At 45.3% G+C, this 21,811-nt stretch overlaps 1 non-coding gene across 1 annotated transcript; it reads right to left on the reverse strand.

Moving 5' to 3' along the window:
- Positions 1-326: 326 nt before the first annotated feature.
- Positions 327-401, reverse strand: Trnat-ugu (transfer RNA threonine (anticodon UGU)). Its single transcript has one exon. It is a non-coding gene; the product is annotated as a tRNA-Thr (tRNA).
- Between the last annotated feature and the right edge of the window lie 21,410 nt (positions 402-21,811).

The raw sequence follows: 21,811 nt of genomic DNA on the forward strand, positions 1-21,811 counted from the left end.
GGCACAGACAGAATTCGAACTAACGAACCTCAGAAACAGAAAGTATCGTCAGCTACACACTATATCAGCGGAAGTCCGCAGTTCGTGGTATAGTGGCTAGCGTTGATGCCTCTGGATCACTGGGTCCCTGATTCGATTCCCGGGCGCGTCGGGAATTTGCTCCGTCCGGGGACTGAGTGTTGTCCTCGTTATTTCCTCATCATTTGTGGAAGTGGCGAGATTGGACTGTGGAAAGATTGGGAATTTGTACGGGTTGAAATGATAATTAGACACCCTAGCTGCAAGCAGGCGTTGATACACTTCATTGGGGACATGCTGAAAATATGTGCCCCGACCGGGACTCGAACCCGGGATCTCCTGCTTACATGGCAGACGCTCTATCCATCTGAGCCACCGCGGGCACAGAGCGTCTGCCATGTAAGCAGGAGATCCCGGGTTCGAGTCCCGGTCGGGGCACACATTTCAGCATGTCCCCAATGAAGTACATCAACGCCTGTTTGCAGCTAGGGTGTCCATTTCATTTCTAGCAAAGCTGCATGGTCATCCACGGTAACTGTTCTTTCGGGAACAGATACTACCGTCATATATAGTTAATTTGTGTGGGTGCAGACATCCGCGCAGTTGAGTGCCCCAGAAACCGAATATCACTATCATATGCAGAAGTCCGACCCATGTCACACAGTAAGCACGACTGTAGCAAGAAGTCACTATTGTCCTCAAACATCACTACAGAACGAACCAAATCCGAGTTTCCAGAACACTAAAATAAGCGATTTTTGTTTCTTTCCCTGCATGAAAGCATTCCTTCTTAGGCGTAGATTTCATTCGGCTGTAGAGGTCATGCCTGTCCAGAAGAGAAGCCGTACGGGACTTTCCCGCCAACATGTTACGGCGGTGCCAGAATGAGATTTTCACTCTGCAGCGGAGTGTGCGCTGATATGAAACTTCCTGGCACGCTCGGACGGATGCGCTTGCTGTATCGCCTACTCAAACACACGACTACTCTGCCCACACGATGCGCATCTCTGTGTACCTGGCGTTCATAAGGCCGGCGCGTGAGTACGCCGCCGTGGTGTGGGGAAAGGCGGCAGAAACACTACAAACACTGCGAAGCAAAGCCCCCCCCCCCCCCCCCCCCCCGGCTGGCGCTGCATCTGCGCCCATATTTCAGCACGAGGCAGCTTCACGATATCGCGGGCTCGCGAGCTCGCCTCGAGATCCTACACGTCGACGCGAATGTCGGCAAACCCGCTGGTCAGTGGACTGGACACTCAAACTCACTGACGCTCAGCTACGAGATAGCTGGACCTGCTGCTGGAGTGATAAACCCGGCAGCAACAGAAGAGTAAATACATAAATGTGACAACGGAGAAGACTACACAATTGCGTCAGGACAACACTTTCTGCACGGATCACCGTAGCAGGAACAGAGGCTCTGTTTAACCTGCATCAACTGTGCTTGGAATGCACGTGAGTCATGTCTGTCTGTTTTTAGTCCGAATCGCTTGTCTGTGGGCCGGCGTTCCGTTTTCAGACCACAGCGCTTCCAGGTATTCTCTCTGCTGTCCACTCCCTCTTTGGTCCTGCGCGCCAGGCCGAGCTCTGGTGCTTCATCTTCGGTCCCATGCACCCGTCTGCGTGCTGGCGTTCCGTTTTTAGTCCAGTGCAGTTCCAGGTGTTCCCTTTGCGGTCCGCTCCCGCTAGAAGCACCAGGTGACGTTCCATCATGGGTCCGGTGCGATTGGTGTTCTATGGGGCATTCGTATCGAATGCACACGTTATGAGACGCCGCCTCGCACTCGGACGCTACACGTTGGGTGCATGGTCGACGAAGTGGCGGCTGTAATACGATGCAGTGGAGAGCCACTTCACCAGATCTATTACCAATGGAGATCCTGGGAGCACCTGTCCCACGGAGCAGGACCTATGTGTCAGCCTAGACCCGGACGCCTCACATTGCTGAAGTCAGAGACAGAGCCATAGGGAGCCTTCGCGCTCTATATCTGCTACTAAGCCTGCAGTCGACGCTGCTACCGCTCCACGGTGTCACGCAACTCCTAGCGCTCGTCCAACCAGTGTTGAGGTATGCAGCCGTGGTGTGGGGAAGGCCATAGATTCACTCACTGGAACGCTGAGAAGGGTTCAAAACCGAGTCGTGAAGTCCGCCCTGCGTCTTTTGAAGGAATACTCCACTCGTCTGCTGCACCAGGACATTAGCATCCCGTTCCTGCAGGACAGAATCTGGGTCATTGCGTGCTCCTTTTACTAGAAGGACCGTCAATAGCTCAAATGGATCGTTCGTGAACTTGGCCATCACACACACCACTGGCCAACCACTAGTTGGCCTGCCATGCTGTGGGAATAATTATTTTCTCGTAGGAGACACAGGAAACCATCACCACATCTCCAAAGGCTGCCCTCATTTTGTTTTTCTTCCCCACAGGAACAGCATACACTGAGACGACAAAAGTCATGGGATTCTTACTAGTATCGTGTCGGACCTCCTTTTGCTCAACGTAATGCAGAAACTCGACCTGACATGGATTGTACAAGTCCAGTTGCGAACAACTGTAGTCTGGTGACATAGCTCGTTGTCATCCGTAAGAAATCCATCGTTGTTTGGGAACATGAGGTCCATGAATGGCTGAAAATGATTTCCAAGTAGCCAAACATAACGATTTACAGTCAGTGAGCGGTGCATGCCACGGTTTTCCAGTGGCCTAGGGTCCAGTCGATGTGGTCACGAGCTCAGGAGAGGCGCTGAAGGCGATTTCGTGCTGTCAGCAAAGGCATTCGGATCGTTCGTTTGTTCACACAGCCCATTAACATCAAATTTCGCCGCAGTGTCCTAACAGATAAGTTCGTCATATGTCTCACATTGATTTCTGCATTGAATTCACGCAGTGTTGCTTGTCTGTTAGCACTGACAGCTCCACACAAACGCCGCCGTTGTGGGTACTAAAGTGAAGGCCGTCGAAAAATGCGTTGTCCGCGGTGAGAGGTAATGCCTGAAATTTGGTTCAAATGGCTCTGAGCACTATGGGACTTAACTTCTCAGGTCATCAGTCCCCTAGAATTTAGAACTACTTAAACCTAACTAACCTAAGGACATCACACACATCCACGCCCGAGCCAGGATTCGAACCTGCCACCGTAGCGGTCACGCGGTTCCAGACTGAAGCGCCTAGAACCGCACGGCCACACCGGCCTGCGAAATTTGGTATTCTCGGTACACTCTTGATGTTGTGGATCTCGGAATATTGAATTCGCCAATGATTTCCGAAATGTAATTTCCCATGCGTCTAGTTCCAACTACTCTTTCGAGTTCGAAGTCTTAATTCCCATCGTACGGCCATACGTGTATCACCGAGTGCAAATGACAGCTCCGCCCATGCGCTAACCTTTACACCTCGTGCTTGCGATACCACCGCCATCTGTATACGTCTATATCGCTATTCCTTGACTTTTATCACCTCAGTGTAGCCACTTCTTGCGCCCGCATTTTCACGAGGAAGCCGAATACTCCCTGTTCCGTCTGGCAAACCCTGGGCTGCACGCTGCCCGCTGCACCGGGGGGTCTGTCGTCTGGTAAAAGTCTTGAACGGCCGTCTGCCTATTTCTCGTTTGAGCGGACGATAATATAAATACAGTGGTTACTTTCCACATTATCGTGTCTAGCAACAGATCCAAACAACTGTTCTCGACGAACACATGGGTTACGAAGAAAAGTTTCCCATGTTTTGTGCTGCTGCTACTACTCCGCGAACATTTGCCGACCTCGTTTGCTAATTGTTGTAAGCGACAGAGTTCATAGTCCTTTGAAGTTACCGACATACGTTTTATTGTGTAATAGCAACCATGCGCTATGTACCTGTGTGGAATTTCACATAAAAGTTGGCCGTTGATTACATTAAGGCTTCGTCTATCTCTTCCACATAGTGTCCTGTTGTTTACTGTCAGCTTTTCAAGCATTTGTCGTAGGTTGTGAATGATTACTTCCCGCAATCAGTTAATTAAAAATATCGCTTCAGCAACAGGTTACTACATACTTGATTGTGAGCGTTCAGCTACTGACCGTGTGTCTTAAAAGTAACGAAGTAGACTGAAACACCATCATCCTTGTTTTCCTGTCACATACAGTGATTCAAAACAAAAAACTTCATATGGACGTATGCCCTTTTGCGAATGGTTTCCGAGACAGAACACGTTTAATATCAGTTTTGTACGTTTTTCCTTAATAGCTCGAAAACCGCACACTCCAACGAAAACGTGTGTCACTACACAATTAAAGTAAGTTAAATTTACAATAAAAAGGTCCTATTTATTTTTTGTATACGACTAAAACTTTGCGCGAAGAAATCGCGAGAATATTGCAAACCTCGCGCAACGCGCGTGCGGTGTAGCTTAAGTATTTTTTGTAGGCCAGTTTGAGGTACTTTTCCGGCTTGATAGACCACAACGTCCCATATCAAAATGTTAGTCTCAGCTTCCTCTATACTACTGTGGTACGTTGTGAAAAACGACAATGATTAATATAGAAAATAAATAGAAATGTACATTAAAAGTGTTCAATCTCCGAAACCATTCGGAATAGGGCACATGTCCACACCAAGTTTTCTGTTCAGAATCACTAATGCTATCACCTGTCAATACACGTACCTTTCTTCCTGACTCATCCTGTATGTTGGAATTAACCAAAACTATTGGTGATAGATTTTTGTAAGTCAACTGAAATTTTCCCCACTTTTCCTCCGCTTTCTCAGGTTCATAATTTCACCACCCTGTTAGTACGTTGCGGCAATCTATTTTAAATATGTACAAGCAACGTTTGGAGAAAAATACGGAAACAACGCGCACAAATTTGTGCTTGAATATGGATGCAGATACTAGCCAAGCTTACAGGTTGCGCGCAGCTGTGTTTTACCACGAACGGCACCTGTTAATTGTCCTGAACACGTTGCAACTGCAAGTCACGGTCACAACAAGTGTTCTCCGTAGTTATGAGAGCATTGTGTCGGAGCCGAGTGTTATCGAAATTGCGCAAACTGTTGATGCTCCCACGGTGAGTGCTTCTGTAACCAAGACAATGATTTATCCGCATACAGGAAAAGCGGAAAAGCAATATCCGCTGACTCAACGCGGATGAAAGTCAGTGTTCATTGATCTTGAAGGACGGTCATTGAAGACGATTATGACGGAAAATAAGAACACGGCGGTTGCAAAAGTCACTAGATGTCGCATATACCTGTGAAAGGAGAACGGCGTGCCGAATCCTGGACTATGGAGCAATGGAAGAAAGTTATTTGGTCCGATGAGTTTTGTTTAAAAGTTACCAACTTCTCGCCGAGTTTATGTCCCAAGAGTGAAACATAGCGGGGTTTGTGATGATCTGGGCAGCTATATTGTGATATTCCGTAGGCCTCATGGTTACTCTTCAATATCGCGTTGTAAGGGTACAGTACCCTTACGTAGTATCGATTATGCACTATGCAGAGATCATATATGGTTTAAGCAAAGATTGCAGTGCAGTCAACAATGTGCGAGTGGGTAAGCAGTAGTCGAGTGTTGGAGTCCGTGGGTGAAAGTCGGGTGTGAGAGGCTAGAGAGAGAGGTTGCTCGGTAGCGAGGCCGGAGATGAGTGGCGGAATGGCACACAGTGTTTGATGTTCATAAATGTTTACAAATTGAGTGATTTAATTAATAAATTCCAGCATTTAAGAAAGGAGATGTTATCATTAAGTAGTTTTCACAGTGACGGAAGTGGACAACAATGAGTCTCATGACAAGGAGGAAAGATATATATTATGCTAAAATAATTAAAATATAACTTCACCTACAGCGTATACGAAAATACAGTTCGGTGCGAAACTGGGGGGAGGTTACAGCGTTACTCAAAAACGGTTCAAATGGCTCTGAGCACTATGGGACTTAATATCTGAGGTCATCACTCCCCTAGAACTTAGAATTACTTAAACGTAACTAACCTAAGGACATCACACACATCCATGCCCAAGGCAGGATTCAAACATGCGACCGCAGCAGTCGCACGGTTCCGGACTGAAGCGCCTAGAACTGCTCGGCCACCGCGGCTGGCGATCGCATTACTGTCGAGCGTTATGTGAAAATTTTGCTGATAGGGTCTATTCCATTCTGTTACAACTTCCTTGCACGCTTTGTCGGTCTTCGGTGGATACAGGACCAAGAAACAGATGCTGTTCGTAAACGGAGAATTCAGGCATTTATTTATTCTACATCTACTATCAAATCATGAAAATAATACTTAAATTTACTGCTGTAGTTGCAGCGTCAGTTGCTAACAGTAGCTTTGAATGTTGAATCATTTACGGGTACTGCAGATTTACGAACCAGTCAGTCTTCCGAACAATAACTATTCAGTATATCACGAACCCTGATCGCTATGAAGGCCCGTAAATGTTATTCAACTACCAAAGACACGAAACGTCGTCAGTGTCTGAATGTACGAACTTAAGTCCACTCGCCAGTGAAGCTCGGGAGACGGGGATGTTTGCATCTCATTGGCAGCGGTGAAGTCGTTCGTGGCAGGCAGCGCCATCGTGCTGAAGTGGCGACTGTAGGAAACGCTCGTTTTTGAAAGTACGGCCGACCTGATAGCGGCCGATACCGCCGTGCTAGGGTATTTTGTTCCTCAGTGACAATGTTGTTTTCCAAGAGGGCAGGACCGCTATTCAGACAGGTGGCATCGTTCAAGCTTTCTGAGCACAATGTTGAATTGTCTGTCGCATCTGCCCTGGGCACGACACTCACCAGATCGCAATGTTACTGAGCCTTTGTGGTGTACTTCGGACAGAAGGATGCGTGGTCGCCAGCCACACGAATCACCGTTTCCTGAGTTAGCCACTATCCTGCAGCAAGAGTGTTATAAGATTTCCGTGAAAACAATACATGACGACTCGAAGCTGTTTAGAATGCCAACGGCTTCCATGCACCGTGTCAGGCACGGTAATGTATGGTGTTTTTGGTGTTTCCATCGAATGGTGTCGTCATAGGTGCAGCTTAACAATCGCAGAGCAGGGTTGATGAGGTGTTATACAGCGATGATGGCTGTTATGGGCACATTACTCGCGTTTTAATTCATTTCAGTAGAATGATTCTCAATCATAAAGTATGAATTTGCAGGCGACAGATGCATATTCAGGTTCACCTCGTGCTTGTTCTTTGATACGGGCGATTCTAAAATATTTATTTTAGCTAATGACACTAGCTTGGTAGTGGAAGGATGTTGTGTGCAACATTGCCACTGTTTCAAATACTGCATTTCAAGATCTAAGTTCATGGCTTGTAGAAAATAAAACAAAGCTAAAACACACTAAGACACAATTTGTTCAGTCCTAACATACATTTCACTAAACCTACAGTTGTAATTACACAAATGGGCATATAATTAGTAAGACTGAACAGCTCATATTTCTAGGTGTTCAGGTAAATAGTAAACTCTCGTGAAAGCACATGTTCAGGATCCTGTTCAAAGACTTAATGTAATATGTGAAGTAAGTGATAGTTCGACATTACAAGTAGTCTGCTTTGCTTATTTTCATTCGCTTATGACGTATGGTATTATATTTTGGGGTAACTCTTCCCATTCTCAAAGGGTATTTTTGGGTGAGAAATGGGCGATTCGGGTAAGTTCACGAACTTTATTATTACCGGAATCGCCCATTTCTGCTTCACTAATTGTTTTAATACTAAAGAAATATCAGCATTATTATTATTATTATTATTGTTGTTATTTATGAATTTGGCCAGGTATGGACCGCATACAACTTAAGACTTATGGTGTTTCTTTTTCTTCCGTTCCTCCCAGTACTTCATTTTCTCGCCAACTGCTCGTCTCTGCTCATCTGTCCACACTCTCTTGGGTCGACGTTTTGGCTCATCTTCTTCACAGTTTGCGTTTTCTATAAGTAGCCTAAAGTTATTCCTGTCACGTATTATTTCTTCTGTAACACCTATTTTGTTGGCGTCTTTCTTTACTGCTTCTATCCATCCCACAGTTTTTTTCAGCTTACTAACGTAATTAAAAATTTTATTTGTAATCCGTGTTTCTTCCATTGTTTATAAATGTCCATAAAATTTTAGCCGTCTTTTCCTCATTGTATCTGTGATCTTTTCTGTACTTTTGTATAGCTCTTCATTTCTCCTTTTAATCCACCTACTTTCTTTGCTTTTCTCAGGACCTAGAATTTTTTTAAATAGTTTTCTCTCTCTTTTTTCTAGTTCTCTTAATTCACCTTTCTTATTCAATGTTAGGCACTCTGATCCATACGTTGGTTGTGTCCTAATAACTGAATTATAATGTTTAATCTTTGCTTGTATGGATATTGCTTTCTTATTGTAGTAGTTTTGTGTCAATTTATACGCAAATTCTAACGTTTTTTATTGTTTCTTTATTTGTTGTGTTATCCAGTCCATTGGCTTGGATCCACTCTCCCAGGTATTTGAATCTATCAACTCTTAATTTTTCCATACTTTGTTTTCATAAACTTTTCTGTATTGTGTTTGTGTTCATTATACATATACATATATATATATATATATATATATATATATATATATACTTGAATGTCGTTTCGTGTTGGCAATACCAGCTTATTCCCAAGAATTAGCAGCTTTCACTCGGTTAATACTAGGCAGAAATCCAGTCTGCATTTGGATCGCACCTCCTTGACCCTTGTGCGGAAAGGCTTGCAGATTTCTGCTGCATCCATTTTCAAATAAGCTACCACAGGAACCCAAAAACCTTAGCAGCAATCCACATGGCTTCAAATCCGAGCTGAAGAGTTTCCTCATGGGTTACTCCTCCTATTCTGTCGAGTAGTTCCTTGAAAAATTAAGCTGATACCTGTCTTACACTATTCATTGCTTTTGTATAAACTTATAACTTGTGGTCTTTTTAGGATTCATAAAAATTTTATTTAATGTACTGCTACTTTTCTGTTGTGTTTTCCTGCGTCTGCACGTTCCATGACTACGGCGATTTGCTTCTCAGTCTGGTCCGACGGAACTAGAAGTGTAAAATGAAAAATTAAATAAATACTTCACCGTCAAAGTTACGGGAGATGCACTCTGACACTCTCTGCATCTATACTTACTAAGAACTGAAATCGGAGCGATCACTTAGTGAATGTTGTGGGGAACGCGAACCAAAGATTGCGTTTCTTTGACAGAAGGGAAGTATCAACACACCTATTGAAGAGATTACCTACAATGTGGTTGCTGGTTGATTGATCCGGGAGAGTGGACCAAACAGAGAGATCACCGGTCCCATCGGGTTAGGGAAGGAAGGGGGAGAAAGTCGGCCGAGCCCCTTCAAGGAAACCATCCAGGCATTTGCCTATAGCAATTTAGGGAAATCACAGAAAATCTAAATCAGGATGACTGGACGCTGGTTTGAACCGTCGTCCTCCAGAATGCGAGTAATGTGCCCTAACAATGCGCCACCTCGCTCAGTACTATGTTTGACCCTGCTCTTCTGGAGCACTGCTGTAGCGGTATGGGATCCGGCCAGATAGGACTGACGAAGGACACAGAAAGAACTCAAAGGAGGGAGATGAGCGAATGTCACAGTATAATACGCTAGTTGTAATGACAAGCAAAAACGACTTTTTCGTAGCAGCGAGATCGTTTCGCGAAACTTGCAACCATCAACTTTCTTCTACAAGTACGGAAATGTTTTGTTGATGTCCACCTTCATACGGACAAATGAAGATCTTCATAAAATAAGAGGTAGAGCTCACAAATAGTTTTAAGTGCTTGTCTTTCCCATGCGCTGACCAAGAGTGGAACAGAAAAAAATAGTCTAAACGTAGTTCTGGGTGTATCTTCTGCCAAGAACTTAGATGTGAGTTATAGAGTAGTTATGTAATATCTACCGAAAAACTTAACAAATTTTTATCTTCCTTTTACAATCTAATCGTTCAAAGAATTTTCTAAACGCAGTTTAGAAGAAAATCTCATACCATAATTCATGACTGATTCAGTAGTCACAACACGCCTTAGTCCCATTTCATCATTCGCTCGCGCCTTTGTCCCACAGTCTCCGCAGGGTCGGCGTTGTTACAATCGGATTTGGAAAGCTTAATGGGAAGAAGTGGCCAAATGACCTTCCTGCAGCCACCCCATACCCCCTGAGACAGAATCAGTGCACCCCAGCTGTCTACGTCTCGTGTAAATCATGAAAGAGTGCGAATGTGTTTCAAATGTCTGCTAGGCGTGTAACAGAGGCGGGACGTGGGTAACAGCGCGCTGTTCACCTAGTGGGATGTGGAAAACCGCCTAAGAACCACATCCAGGCTGGCCGGCACAGTGGCCCTCGTCGTTGGTGCGCCGGGCAGATTCGATCCGGGGCTGTCGCGCCTACCCGAGAGCAAGGAGCAGCGCATTTGCGCCTTCGGCTACCCTGGAGGCCTCACAACACGCCTTAGTGATACTTATTTATTATTTTTTGAAGCTCTTCAGCAGTTTCTGTGCTACCTTAAATGCGTAACTGTTAATTCTCTAATACAAAAGTAGCTGCTCGCAGTAATACGCAATACCATATGGGAGTTATTAGTATTGTATCATTTTATCCCTTTCGATGTATACATGTCACGTTTTCCATAGTTATAAACATTAAACCAATGTAATGCCGATTTTGATCGGGTTTCAGATAAGACACTGGCACTTCTGCTTACGCATTAAAAAAAGAAAAATGTGTGTGTAATCTTAATGGGACTTGACTGCTAAGGTCATCAGACCCTAAGCTTACACACTACTTAGCCTAAATTATCCTAAGGGCAAACACACATACTCCTGCCCGAGGGAGGACTCTAATCTCCGCCGGGACCAGCCCCACAGTCAATGACTGCAGCGCCTTAGACCGCTCGGCTAATCCCGCGCAGCGCTTACGCAATAATTTTGGCTTTGAGGAAGTAGCATTTTCGTATTAACCCAATACTTGGAAGAGTGGAAACAAATTAAAGGCGGTAGAGTACACCGCCTGATCTTCCCGTTTTGTCTCAGTTATTATCAATTATCTCTTTTTCTGCAAAAGTACGAAAAAGGAGCGGTTCTCATGACGATTCATGGCATATCTGAAAAGAATACGGAATGGAGGGAAAATCTATACAACAGCAGAAACTATCGAGGTTTGAATTTTTATAGTGATATCGTGCGACTTAAAAGTTGTGACATCTCTAACGCAGCAAATAATTCCCAAAGCTTTGATGAGCGTTAGGCTTTAAGCCTGGATTATTACCTTTTTATCCATTCGGTTCTATATCAAGTTAGGTGTGGAACTATTCTTAAATCTTTCTGTCACGAACAACTTGCCACGCTTATCTCAGAATACATCGCCACAAGGGAAAGCAGCGTCGGACGAACAGGAGGTAGTGGGGATACAGCGTCATTACTTAATCATCTGTTAGAGGAAACAATAACAACCATAAAGTATTTAGGGCTATCGCCGGCCGCTGTGGCAGAGCGGTTCTAGGCGCTTCAATCCGGAACCGCGCTGCTGTTGCGGTAGCACCTTTGAATCCTGCCTCGGGCATGGATGTGTGTGATGTTCTTAGGTTAGTTAGGTTTAAGTAGTTCTATGTTCTAGGGACTGACGACCTCAGATGTTAAGTCTCATAGTGCTCAGAGCCATTTGACCACTTTTTTATTTAGGAGTGATGTAAGGTAAAACATAAATATGCTTGTACGGATTCGAAATTGATTAAAATATCTATTTATTAATAAATTACAAATATATTGAATTGCTGATCTTGATACCAACACAGCATTGGAATTATGTAAAGTGAGTTTCATTTTAGAAACCCTTTAGTAGTCTTCAGTGCGAAGGCTGATTCGATGTAGCTCTGTACGAAAGTCAGTGCTGTCATCTCTGCACAACTACTGCAACATACATCGATTTGGACCTGTTCGCCAAGGAAGTGTAATAAGCCATCCACAGAAAAAATTACCTGTGGAACACTACTCGGGCCACTTTAATAGTATTCGTCATTGCGGGATCCCGACTAAGTCGGGATAATGCAATAAACAGAGGAAATACGGGGGCGCCCTGAAAAGTAACATCTTTTTTATTCTGTTCTCAATATCGGTTGAGTTATTGGGTATCATGAATATTAGTCGGTAGACCTTACCGCTTCGTTGAAGTAAGTTGCAACTCTCTGCCGCTAGAGGGCTCTGAATTGTAGCATGTAACATAGAAATGTGTAACGTAAATACATTGATGGAGAAAAAACGCAGCTGCAGGAAATAATTAACTGGAATAACAGAGCATTGTGAAGGTGATGAGCCCTCTGCCAGGCACTTAAATGTTATTTTCAGAGTATCCGTGTAGATGTAGGGTAATGAAATTTCGAGAATGCACTTGTCATTGTAACGTATTTAAGAGACTAACACTGCAAGACCACACCCCACCCTCACCTACCTTGACCCCACCATTGACCATCACCTCACCTGGATCCCTCATCTCTGCTCTATCCAATCCAAAGCTCTTCAAACTCCTCTCTGGCCAGACATGGGGGTTGACCCCTCTACCATCCTCCACACCTACAACTCCTTAACTCGTCCCATCCTCTGTTATGCTGCTCCTGCCTGGATATCCGCCGCCCCCCCCCCTCCCAAATTCTGCAAGTCCCTCCATATCCTCGGGCGCCATGCACTCCTCCTCGCCTTGTGTATGTGCCTCCTGTCACCCACATGGACCCTCTACAACCTGATTCCTTTCCCCCATCTGCTCCTATTCCTCGAACATATCTGCATACTCTACACCTCCCGCTGCCTTGATCCCCCTCACCCCCTGGTTGCTCCTCTCCTCTCTAACCCCCGCCCTCTGCTGCGCCTTCACTGCTGAGACCCCCTACCCTCCATCTCTACAACTTTCATCTCCTTTCCCAAGGTGGCGTCCGTCAACTCTCCCTCCTAGATGATGCCCTCTCTCCGTCCATTTATCCCTCCTATCAAATCTGATCCTCACACCCCAGCCTTTCCCCTGTTCTTTCCCTGGGCTCCCTCTTCCTCCCCCCTTGCATCTTGCTTTTCCCTGCCTACGCTCTCTCAGCCTCCCTTCTCTCCCCTCAGTCCTTTCTGCTCTCCCCTCCACTACATTTCCCACTCCTCGCGTCCACGCAGCCCCCCCCCCCTTTTTCTATGACTCCTCCCTCCATCGGCTCCCCCTTTCTTCTTTTCCCCAGCTCCCCCCTTTTGCCCTTCATAGGGCCGGGTCCACCCACCTCCGCCATCTGCATTTGTGTCACCTGTATAGTCCTATTATAAGTGAGTGTTCAGTGTTGTGTGTCCCCTGTCACTGTTGCGAACAGCTGCCATACTGTCAGTAGTTCTGTTTTTTATCTCATGCGAACAGATACCAGACTGTCACCGTGCTTTTTTAAATTGTGCCTGTCTACTTCTTGTGTGTCTTCATCCGCATCGTCACCACAGTGTTTTAAATTTTAAATTCCACAACTTACCGCCATTTTACAGTTTTTTTACAATGTCTCAGTTTTTCTTGTTTGTTTCTATTCTCATTATGTTTTTTAATTTTTCTGTAGGCTGCTGCCAGCCCACCGCTCCCCCCTCCCCCCCCCCCGCCTCTGGGGGGAATTGAAATCGAATAAAGAAAAAGAAAAGAAAAAAAAACAAGATCACAAGCCAATGTAGGCGCGATATAAGCCATTGCAGATGTGAAATGCTTGTACACTAATAACTGGTGTAACCGCCAGAATGTTGAATGCATACGCGCAAACGTGCTTGCAACGTGTTGTACTGGTGTTGGATGTCAGTTTTTAGTATGGAGTTTCATGCTCATTGAAGTTATTTGGTCAATACAGGGACAAAATGGTTCAAAATGGTTCAAGTGGCTCTGAGCACTATGGGACGTAACTTCTGAGGTCATCAGTCTCCTATAACTTAGAACTACTTAAACCTAACTAACCTAAGGACATCACACACATCCATGCCCGAGGCAGGATTCCAACCTGCGATCGGAGCGGTCACGCGGTTCCAGACTGAAGCGCCTAGAACCACTCCGCCACGCCGGCCGGCCATACACGGACAGTTAATGCTATTAGTGGAGCTGCCGTCCGGCAGTCCCATAAGTGCAGGGACAAGCAATATGTCGACACACGGCAGAGCGTAGTGGTTCACAGCAGCCGTATATGGGGAGCGTTACCCTGTCAGGTAGCACTCCTGGAACGCTGTTCATGAATGGCAGCACAACAGGTCGAGTCAGCAGACTGACGTACAGACTGGCAGGCAGGGTGCGAGGGGTAACTACGGGAGAGCTGCTCCTGTCATACGAAATCGCACCACCGGCCATACCTACAGGTGTAGGTCCAGTGTGTCTAGCAAGCTGACAGGGTGGTTGCAGGCCCACAATTGCGCTCCATCTAACCAACACACGGTCACCACTGGCACCGAGACAGCGACATCATCCATCAAAAAAAGCGACAGAGCTCCACCCTGACGGCCAGCGATCTCTCACTTGACGCCACTGGAGTCGCAAATCGCGGTGGTTTGGGATCAGTGGTATTCGTGCTACAGCAAGTCTGGTTCGGAGCTTTCCGATTTGTAACAGTTGGTTGTGTCACTGTGGTTCCGGCTGCTCTTCACATTGTTTCTGCAGACGCAGTACGATGCGCGCCATAAGCCGAATACCATGGTCTTACCAGTCGGTGCCACGTGCACGTCCGGAGACCGGCATTCCTGCAACCGTACACTTTGTCACCACTGCTACCAGCAATCACGCACAGTGGCTACACTCCTGCCAACACTTTCTGCAATATCGCAGAAGGAACACCCGGTTTCTCGTAGCCTCATCACTCGACATTGTTCAAAGTCAGTGACGTGTTCATGTTGCCGCCTTCGTCGCCTTAAAGGCGTTCTTGAGCAGCGTCAAATCACCACGTCCAATCTCGAAAGTACAGGGCTATTGCAAATGATTGAAGCGATTTCATAAATTCACTGTAGCTCCATTCATTGACATATGGTCACGACACACTACAGATACGTAGAGAAACTCATAAAGTTTTGTTCGGCTGAAGCTGCACTTTAGGTTTCTGCCGCCAGAGCGCTCGAGATCGCAGTGGGACAAAATGGCGACAGCAGCCGAGAAAGCGTATGTCGTGCTTGAAATGCACTCACATCAGTCAGTCATAACAGTGCAACGACATTTCAGGACGAAGTTCAACAAAGATCCACCAACTGCTAACTCCATTTGGCGATGGTATGCGCAGTTTAAAGCTTCTGGATACCTCTGTAAGGGGAAATCAGCGGGTCGGCCTGCAGTGAGCGAAGAAACGGTTGAACGCGTGCGGCCAAGTTTCACGCGTAGCCCGCGGAAGTCGACGAATAAAGCAAGCAGGGAGCTAAACGTACCACAGGATGGTGCTCCACCGCACTTCCATCATGATCTTCGGCATTTCTTAAACAGGAGATTGGAAAACCGATGGATCGGTCGTGGTGGAGATGATGATCAGCAATTCGTGTCATGGCCTCCACGCTCTCCCGACTTAACCCCATTCAATTTCTTTCTGTGGGGTTATGTGAAAGATTCAGTGTTTAAACCTCCTCTACCAAGAAACGTGCCAGAACAGCGAGCTCGCATCAACGATGCTTTTGAACTCATTGATGGGGACACGCTGCGCCGAGTGTGGGAGGAACTTGATTATCGGCTTGATGTCTGCCGAATCACTAAAGGGGCACATATCGAACATTTGTGAATGCCTAAAAAATTTTTTTGAGTTTTTGTATGTGTGTGCGAAGCATTGTGAAAATATCTCAAATAATAAAGTTATTGTAGAGCTGTGCAATCGCTTCAATCATTTGTAATAACCCTGTAATTAACGCTCATACCCGTTATAGCGTGTATTTAAAGCAAACCCGATTTGCACCCTCACAGTGAGGCTACTACCGTCACTCTTATGCGAGTGGTGCAGAATTTGATATAGACATCTTTCAGATGTAGAAAGACAACTACCAAGTTTGATTTATTTCGCACAATTCTTTCTCGGTGTTGCGACTTTTTGTTTAACTGGGGTATGTCTGGGCGGGAGAAACAGCGTGCTGTAATCGAATTTCCAACCGCAGAAGAGTTCGTTCACAGATGGAGCAGCCACTGCTTCAGCAAAATGGTTCAAATGGCTCTAATCACTATGGGACTTAACATCTGAGGCCATCAGTTCCCTAAACTTAGAACTACTTAAACCTAACTAACCTAAGGACATCACACACATCCAAGTTCGAGGCAGGATTCGAACCTGCGACCGTAGCAGCAGCGCGGTTCTGGACTGAAGCTCCTAGAACCACTCGGTCATAGCGGCCGGCCTGCTTCAGCATGACAATGCCAGACCACGTACGAGCGCTGCGACATCTGCAAGAATCAGACACCTTGAGTTCGTGCCTTCGATCATTCTTCACACTGTTTCGATTTGGGCCCACGGTTACCAATACGTGGACAACATCTTCAAGAAGTTGTCTTTGATGCCGGTAAAGTTTGTTTTATTTAAAAGACTTCAAGACACTTCACATAAGAATTTCAGAGCATTACTATTCAGCACGTCTTGGCAGAGTATGTAGTAGTGTGATTATTTTATTAAAGCGCCAGAGCGTCATACCAACGCTAAAGACGTAGACTCTAATGTGGAGCCGTTACAGGAAACATGTCATCTATCAGGTACATGCATACTGGAGCTATCTTCTTAAAATATTAATTATTTTTGTGGGAGGCCTGTGTCCACTGTGAAGAAAGTGTTGGACAAAATTTTTAGTCCATTGTGTTAAAATTGTGTGAGTTCATTTCTCAAGGTTTGTGAAAAAGGAAAAAAATTAAGTATTCCTCCCTTCCTTCCCGTACAGTTTTCCTTCGAACGCACCACCCGTGAATGGATCAGGAAATGTGAAAAATTGCGCTTGTACGTTACGTATCATGTACGGGGTGTTTCGAAAAGAATGACCTCATTTAAAAACTCCATATTTATTGATAGTAACGTATTACAAACTTGGGACGAATTGTAAAATACAATATCTAATAGTTTTTAGTTTCTTTACAAGTGTTCTACGTGTCCACCAGCAGCACCACGAACAACACTAGACGTTAGGTAAATTCGCCATAAACTTTACAGATTTTATCTGCTTTTACAGAAGTTATGGCGACTGTCAGGCTGCTCTTCACTACTTCCAGGTCACGAGGTAAAGGGGAGACGAGCAAACTTTTCTTTAAAAATCCCCACAACGAAATATCGAATTGGATTTCTCGTGAAAAAGTGCACGGTCTCTTCTTTCTTTGAGGAAAACACAGTGACTGGAATGAGCTACCTTCAAATCCTACAGAACCGTTTTTTTTTTTTTTTTTCAAAAATTAAGGACAACTCTGAGGACTTCATTCTCCAACAGGATGGAGGTCCACCACAACGATGTACATCAATTTCTCAGTGACACTATCCTTCAACAATGGATGAGTCGCACGGGACCCCGAGACACCGCCCTGCAGTGTTGGCCCCCAAGATCGTCAGACATGACTCCATGGGATTTGTTCTTGTGGGGGTATGTTCCGGAAAGCGTGTTCCTCTCTCCTCTACCTCGTGACGGTAGAAGAAATAAAGAACAGGGTAACAGCCACCGTAACTTCTGTAAAAGCAGGTACATTGTGTAACGTTTCTGACGAATTTATGTATCGTGCAGACGTTGATCTTGCTGCTGTTGCTGGACACAGAGCATTTGTAATAGCACACATAAAACTTTAAGATTTAGTGAGTATTTTGCAATGTATCCCGTGTTTGTAGTATCTTATTATCAATAAATATGGAGTTTTGAGATCAGGTCATTCTGTTCCGTACTTGGCGAACTGAAGACGGAGCAGAATCGGAGAAGCCACTACTGACTGTTGCCCATCTGGGCACCATTCAGGGAGCAGAGCACTGTAGACTGGCCGTACGCGATGACCCCCCTGTCACTCATCACAACTTGGCTTGGGGAGAGTTCATGCATAAGTGCACTCAGATTATCGGTGGGTAGCGGATAACGGATGATGTCCTGTAATACGATGAACTCTCCGCTAAACGCTAAAAAGTGGTTTGCGACGTATGAAGGTAGCAGTACCGCTGTAGCGCACCGACAAACAGATGTTGATGCCTCGGGATGACTAACAGTACCCTAAGACCTGAGAGTGTGCCCAATACAGAAACTCAGCTGTCTTCGTTACACAATGTGCTTCTGGGAAATAATTCTCAAGACGCAGACTCTTTATACGTAAACAAAGCACTTATGGTCGTGAGGCAAGTATACGACTGATAAGAGAAAATAATCCCTTTCCCTGTGTGATAGCCATAATAGAGTTACGGACGGCGGCAACACTATGGAACTCGTCTTTCCTAAATTCTATCACAGAAGATGCAGTAAATATTCCAAAATTTAAACTAACTACAAGTAAGGGTAATTTAACAGTAAATTCCTTTAATACAGCAAAGAAATCTAAGTATTAATAAGGGAAACTCTTCTGATGCAGACTGAATAACGAGTACTTTCATTTCAGAGTCTGTGACAGGCTAGCTCCATTTTCAGAAATTACAATCGTTCACAATACGAAAGAGTAGTGAATTTTACAGCTCACTACATCACAAAAAAAAACTAAACAGGTGCAGTCTGCAAAATTATACATTAACATAGATTTGTAAGAGTATACGTCATGCATTGTGTGCAGACATTAAGAGGTACCTCAAACAAACAGTCTAATGACGCAAAACCAGTGCAGGTTCAGAAAGTATCGTTATTGTGAAACACAGCTGGCTATGTATTCACACGAAATAATCAGCGTTAACGAGATAGGTAATGAAGTTGACCCATATTTTTAGAGTTAAAGATGGCTTTCGACACTCCTTACTAGCGGCTTCTAACAAAATCACGTACCTATGAACTGTTGTTTCAGGCGTGAAACTAGATTCGTGATTTCCTGTCAGGAGTGTCACAGTACACAGTAACTGACAGGAAATCGTCCAGTGAAGCCGAAATTATACGTTACTTTTCCCAAGGAAGTGTGACAGGAGCTTTGCTTCTCTTGAGCTGTATAAATATATTAGGTTCAAATGGTTCAAATGGCTCTGAGCACTATGGGACTCAACTGCTGTGGTCATAAGTCCCCTAGAACTTAGAACTACTTAAACATAACTAACCTAAGGACATCACACACGTCCATGCTCGAGGCAGGATTCGAACCTGCGACCGTAGCGGTCGTGCGGTTCGAGACTGAAGCGCCTTTAACCGCGCGGCCACTCCGGCCGGCAAGTATATTAGGAGACTGAATGATTAAAGCTCTTAGATTGTTCGAGAATGGTGACGTCGTTTAATGCAGAATGAAGTCAGCAAGATATAAAAATGAGTTACAGAAAGACAGACAAGATCTCTCAAAGGTCTAAGAGAGCAATAAACCTGTAAAAAAAATGAAAAGTGCAATGGTCTCTACACGAGTACTAGGAGAACGCACCTGAATTTTTATTACATGATAAATGACATAAATATGGGTGTTGTCCTTTCACGTAAACATCGGGTGACGGAAGTTGTGAATATCTTATATTGCGAGGTTCGTATACAAAACGCAGAACAGAAGGCGAAACAGATACTGTTCGCAGAACAGTTACAAGGCCCAATGAATCCCCTAAGAAATTGCTTGACCGATATGGGATGTTTATCAAATATGACTGACATAAGACATAGAAAAAGGACAGCTTGCTTTGTGTTATCACAGTAAGCTAGAAAGTGTCACGGTATTCAAAAGCCAATTTCGATGACAATCAGTAATACAAAGGCGTTTTGTGGCGAAATATATTGTGCAAATTTCAAACAGCAACTTTCTGCTCCGAATGCCATGTTTTATTACTCCCCACGTGTAGTAGGAGGAATGACAACCCTGCTGAAATTGGAGATATGTTTAAGGGTTCATTTTTTTGCATTCGTCATTCGAGTGTGCCCTGCACCTCTTGCCAAGCACTTGAACGTAAAACTGCAGAGTAACCATGCAGTTGCCGGCCTCACCTCAGTAGTGGAGCCCTCCACGTACGGCCATCCGAGTTGGCGGCGAGAAACGGCCGGATCAGCGAGTTTCCGGCTGGGCGTCGGTAAACATGGCACTCGGTCGCGGCCGTCCCCTTTAAAGCGTCGCCGCGGGAGCCCGGTTGCAGAGGGCTTCCCTTCCCGTTCCAGGATCGAAGGGCACGCGCGGGACTCGACAGCTTATCCGCCGAGAAGGAGCGTCCAGTGGGGGACTGTGAGCAGCCCGGAGTCGTCGACACGCCCAGCCCGCTTGCCGTCTAACGACGCACTGAGAGGAAGCACGGCTCGGAGCCCCCTACCCCACCCCCAGAGAGAGGTGGTCGGTCGTGCGCATGCGCAGCCGGCTCGGTCCTGCTGCAACCGAGCTGCAGTTGTACGGCGCAGCGCAGCTCGGTACAGTCGCAGGCAATGCGGAGGTGGAGGTCCAGGCGAGAGGCGGTTCACTCCACCACTGCGAGCGGGGTAGCCGAGTGTCGCTTCTGCCACGTAACACAGAGCAATAAACCTACTACCTAAACAATTGGGTGTATTTTCGGCATCGTAAGGCTGTTTGTCATACAAAAAGATACAGAGCATTTAAAAATGTTTCATACACTCTGCTCGTAACTAGAAAATATTGTAAACAATGTGTCTACTGTCCTTACAATGGAGTTTTTACTTCAGTGTACAATTCGAAGCGTAGCTTCGTTTTCAAAGCTTCATTGCGTTGTTTACATGCCAGCAAAGAGTATCAACAGGAGTTATATTACGGTTTTTAACTGCGATTTACAAAGCTGCGGTAGGATTGCAGAAGTGTGTGGATATTTTTTTACTAATCTTAAACTTGCGAATTTTGTTCGTTTCTTTTATGTACAGGTTGAGGCAGTTGAGCTAGACCACACCAGGTACGGTAAATCCAGAATGAATAAATTTATCGGGGTGCGGTTTTCGCTGAGTTATAGCGGACAACATGGCGAATTTCCTGACGTTTACACGTAATTTTTACCTTTTAAAGTCGTCGAATTACGACATCGACTTTTTTCCCCTGATGGATCTGTATACTTTTTTTGCGGCATTTGAAAGAAGTTTCTAAGACAAGTTCAACGATATTGTTAAGTGTAGGGCTCGATCAAATAGTATCAAGACAACAGCACCGAGCCGGCCGCAGTGGCCGAGCGGTTCTAGACACTTCAGTCTGGAACCGCGCCACCGCTACGGTTGCAGGTTCGAATCCTGCCTCGGGCATGGATGTGTATGATGTCCTTAGGTCAGTTAGGTTTAAGTAGTTCTAAGTTCTAGGGGACTGATGACCTCAGATGTTAAGTCCCATAGTGCTCAGAGCCATTTGATCCATTTTTTAACAGCGCCGCAAATCACTGTTCCGCGGTCAGGAGAAGATGTTCCACAAACATCTGTCGTATTGTACCAAATGTAAGCAAACGTGTAACTCAGATATGGTTCTTGTGTCTACCTGAGCGCTTGAAGTCCGTGTTATCCTGTGGCAGTAACCAGATAACTTGCTCGTAGCATTTTGAGACTTACACGGTGCTTGCGACGATCGAAAAAGTTAATATTGTAACAAATCATTGCAGCAGCCGTGTGATAGTAAGGTGAAGAGTACACAGAATGTGCAAAGCTTTCGCGATCTGCTTTGTAAACATTATAAAAAAGAGTTTCAGAAATCGGAGAATAAAATACGGCAAGGACGAAGAAGAGAAATTGATCAAAGAAGTTACAGTAACATTTTAGCGGCCGTAACACA

The sequence above is a fragment of the Schistocerca serialis genome, chromosome 1 (genome assembly GCF_023864345.2).
Source record: "Schistocerca serialis cubense isolate TAMUIC-IGC-003099 chromosome 1, iqSchSeri2.2, whole genome shotgun sequence".
In the NCBI taxonomy this organism is placed as follows: Eukaryota; Metazoa; Arthropoda; class Insecta; order Orthoptera; family Acrididae; genus Schistocerca; species Schistocerca serialis.